At 40.8% G+C, this 4559-nt stretch overlaps 1 non-coding gene across 1 annotated transcript; it reads left to right on the top strand.

The window, feature by feature from the left end:
- The first annotated feature begins 2289 nt into the window (after positions 1 to 2289).
- Positions 2290 to 2396, top strand: LOC112534534. Its single transcript, XR_003078829.2, has one exon. It is a non-coding gene; the product is annotated as a small nucleolar RNA R71 (small nucleolar RNA).
- The last annotated feature ends 2163 nt before the right edge of the window (positions 2397 to 4559 follow it).

Genomic DNA, 4559 nt, shown 5'->3' with positions numbered 1-4559 from the left:
CCGTCCTAGTTAGTATCAACTCGTCCTTCTCATTTTTTATCACAGTCATCCCTCCTTTCTTTAGCACAACCTGCACAAGACTCACCCAAGAGCTATCAGATATGGGATAAATCAAACCTGAATCAAGAATTTGAATTACCTCCTTTTTCACCACCTCCTTCATGTTCGGGTTAAGTCGTCTCTGTGGCTACACCACTGGCTTGAAACTATCCTCCATTAGGATCTTGTGCGAACGAAAACTGGGGTTGATTCCAGGAATGTCTGCAATCTTATATGCAAAGGCCGTAGGGTACTTCCTGAGAGAGGATAAAGTCATCTCCCTCTCCTCAAGAGTTAAGTCTGCTACAACAATAACTGGCAACCTTTTTGCCTCATCCAAGTAGGCATAACTCAGGTGCTTGGGCAATTCCTTCAATTATAGGACTCGGGGGTCCTCAATAAAAGGTTTCACCTTCTGCACCTATGACTTGTCAAGAGAAATAAACACATCAGTAGAACGGCTGGGCCCACTAGCCAGGAAACAAGCGAGTTGCTCCAACACTTTCTCGTTGGACAACTCCTTCTCATTTCCCTACAATGCAACCTGTAAAGGATCATCAAGCAAAATCTCCTATATATGAGACTCAACAACATCATCCAAGACATCCACAAAAAATACAGTATCATCATGGTCTAAAGAATGTCTCATGGAAGTCGCTAAGTCAAAGGTGATAGTTTTGTCATCTGCCCTAAGTTGGAGCTTTCCATTACAAACATCTCTAACAACCCTAGATGTAGCAAGGAAAGGTCTACCTAAGATCAGTGGCACAGTACTCTCACCCTCCATATCCATGACAACGAAATCAATAGGAAATATGAACTTGTCTACCTTAACAAGTACATCCTCAACTATACCCCTAAGAATCTTAATAGTCCTATTTGCTAACTAAATGCTCATCCTAGTGGGTTTAGGCTCACTCAAACCAAGTCTATCAAACAAGCTAGTGGGCATCAAGTTAATACTAGCTCCTAAGTCAGTTAAAGCACCACTAATAGGTAATTTACCAATAATACAAGGTACAATGAAACTCCTTGGATCATGCCTCTTAACAGGCAGCTTTTTTTGCAGAATGGCAGAGCACTCCTCTTTCAGGGTCACCAATCACAAGTCCTCCAGCTTCCTCTTGTTGCTCAATATCTCCATCAAGAATCTTGCGTACTTCGGCATCTACGAAATAGCCTCAACAAAAGGGAGGTTAATGCGCAGTTGTTTAAAAAGGTCTAGAAACTTACCAAACTGTTGGTCAACCTTTTCCTGCTTCAGTCGAGCAAGATATGGGATAGGTGGCTGGTGCTCTCTCATTGGACTCTTCTTCTTATCCTCAGCTCTCACAAGCTCTATCTTCTCAGGCTCTAGCTCCTTCCTGGCAGACTCATCCTGCACAACAACACCATCATCATCAGCTACAGGTAAAGAACTAGATAACTGCTTACCGGATGATAGCCTTGTAATGCTCCCTCGGGTTAGACTCTGTAGTGCTGGGTTACGTCCCTGGCTGTCTCTCAGCCAACATCTTAGAAATCTGGCCTATCTAATTCTCCAAATTCTGAATGGAGGCCTACTGTTTCCTAAGTGCACTGTCCGTCTGCTGAAACCTATTGTCAATAGAGGACAAAAATTTCATCACCAACTCCTTGAGATTGGGCTTCTTCTCCTGAGGTGGAGGTAGTTGGGATGGACCAGCTTACTGCTGGGGCTGTTGCTGATGCAATCTCTGAAAATTGATGGTCCCTAGGCGTTATTATTCCTCTTACTAAAGTTGGGATGATTATACCAACCTAGGTTGTATGTGTTATTGTATGGATCGTTTTGCTGTCTAGGTGTATTATCCATATAGTCTACCTATTCAAAGTCAACAGAAACAATAGAGGATGGAGAAGGAGAAGAAGTGAAAGGTGAAGCAAACATACTTCCCACATTACAGTTTGCACCATAGTGTGAGCCACTACAAAACTCGCAGCTTATTGTGCTGTATGAACTGGCATCTAGAGTTGGTCTATTTTCTTGGCCAGGAGCTCCACCTGAGCTGCCAAGGCTGCTATAGATTCTAACTGGTTAACCACTCCCTGCTTGACTGGCTGACTCCTAGAGGATTGCCACTCGTAGTTGTTCATGGCCATCTCCTCTATCAAATTTTTCGCCTGCTCTGGCATCTTACTGTTCAGGGCCCACCTACTACAGCATCTACCATCTGCCTAGTACCGAGGTTCAAACTGCTATAGAAAGTCTGAACCTGCATCCATACTGGTAATCCGTAGTGCGGGCAATATCGAAGCAAGTCCTTATACCTCTCCCAGGCATCATACATACTCTTGTCATCGAACTGCACAAAAGAAGATATGTCATTTCTCAATTTAGCAGTTTTAGCAAGAGGAAAGTACTTATATAAGAACTTCTTAGCCAAAGAACTCCATGTCATAATAGTGTTGGCTGGGAGTGACTGCAACCATCTATTTGCTCTGTCCCTCAAAGAAAATGGGAACAGCCTCAACCGAATGGCATCAGCAGTCATTCCATTTATCTTGAAGGTATCACAGATCCCTAAGAAGTTGGTTGTGTGAGCGTTTGGGTCCTCGCTCGGTAGTCCCTCAAATTGCATACTATTTTGGACCATTTGTATCATGTTCGGCTTTATCTCAAAGTTATTGGTTGCCACAGGTGGTCGCACTATACTCGTCCATGTCCCCGTAAGAGAAGGTCTAGCAAACTCATACATTATCCTATTTTCATCCGCAACCTGGTTGTTGTTGTTGTCTCCCATATCTACTAGTCTATTTACAAGGGCTTCAATCTCTATCCGTGCCTCATGTTCTTCTTGCATACACTTTCTCAAAAGATAGAGGGATCACTCTGGTTCAACAAAAGGGTTTATAAGAGTAGGATTAGAGCTCTTGGTCATAAATAACCTGAAATTAAGAGGCAGCAACCAAAAAACACAGAAATGAATAGATGAATAAAGAATCAAAAGACAAAAAATAAAAATGGCTAGAGTAACACAAACACAAATTCACTCTAGTTCATACAAAGAGTTCCCCAGCAATGACGCCAAAAACTTGATGAGCTATTTATGCAGCTACAATCTAAGGCAGTGAACCTATCGATGCAGACAAGCACTAATGGCGAGTATCAAGGTCGTATTCTCAGGAAAGGATGAGCCTAGAACTACTCCCGCATCTTATGTTATCTAACCTTAACTTATAGGGAAGAGGTTACTAATCTATGACTACGTGCAAGCTAAATGATTAGCTAAATGCCAAGCAATCTGTAAAGGTTTAGTGAAACAATCAAGGAAAGAAAGCATACCCAAGGGGAACCTATGCTAGTTGGATTTTAATAAAGGTAGAAATTAGATTGATTACTAATTATGATTACCGGTGAGCGGATTCTAAATTGAATTCGAGTTCCCTCTCAACCTTCAAGTGCTAGCCTTTGTTCAATTTTGATGGATTCCAGTCTATATTCGCACGTATCACCCTCAAATACTGATAATGTCCATCAATGATCACTTAAAATATGAAAGGAACTAAAACACAGGTGATTATGGCATAAAACAAGATAACTATGCAGAAAAATAGAAGTAATTGGGCATATAAACATGTGTAGCATAATGCATATCAAACAACACCATATTGACCCGCTCCTCAATCTCAAGCGAGTCTCCCTGATAATGCTTCAAATGATGGCCATTCACCTTAAAACTCCCCCTATCGGGATGATGCAACTTAATTATGCCATATGGGAACACTTGCTGGATCACTAAAGGTCCTGACCAACGACTCCTTAGCTTCCTTCGGAACAAATGGAGACGTGAATTGTACAGCAAAACTAGGTCCCTGATGAGCTGCGTATGCAACTACAACTAAGGCAGTGAACCTATCGATGTAGCATAGCACAATGGCAAGTATTAAAATATCGTATCCCTCGAGAAAGTGAAATCCTAGAGTTACCACTTCGTTCTTTGTTATCTACCCTAAAATTAATGACTGATGGTTTCTAGATTTACAAATGACTAAAAGCTAAGTTCTAAATAAAATGTGAGAATGAATGAGTAAATAGAACAATCAAGATAAGAAAACAAACCCAAAGGAGACCTAGACTAGTTTGGCAATAAAACAAAAGATAACAGATTGTTGAGTTCTATTATGCTACTCGTGGATGAATTCTTAACTGAATTCGGTTTCCCTCTCGAGACAGCCCAATTCCAAAACCTAAGAATCTAAAGTTTGAATCTCTTCCTAATGATTGATTATTAAGTTAGCTTTAAGCTTTAATCCTCCTCTATTAAGCTTTTATTAATTCTTAATCCGGCAAATTAACTAACCTTATCTCTAAGTGAAAATTAACGTGATTGATGTGTGCTACTTGTGTTAGCTACAATCTAAGGCAGTGTACCTATCGATGCGGTCTAGCACTAGTGAGTATCAAGGTCGTATCCCTGGAGATCGGGTAAACCTAAAGTTACTACTGTTCATTATGTTATTTAATCTGAAATAAGGTGTGAGAAGTCTAAATTAATTAA

Source organism: Ricinus communis, chromosome 3 (assembly GCF_019578655.1).
Source record: "Ricinus communis isolate WT05 ecotype wild-type chromosome 3, ASM1957865v1, whole genome shotgun sequence".
NCBI lineage: Eukaryota > Viridiplantae > Streptophyta > Magnoliopsida > Malpighiales > Euphorbiaceae > Ricinus > Ricinus communis.
The sequence above is the reverse complement of the archived record's forward strand: the minus strand, read 5'-3'. Positions and strand labels throughout refer to the sequence as shown.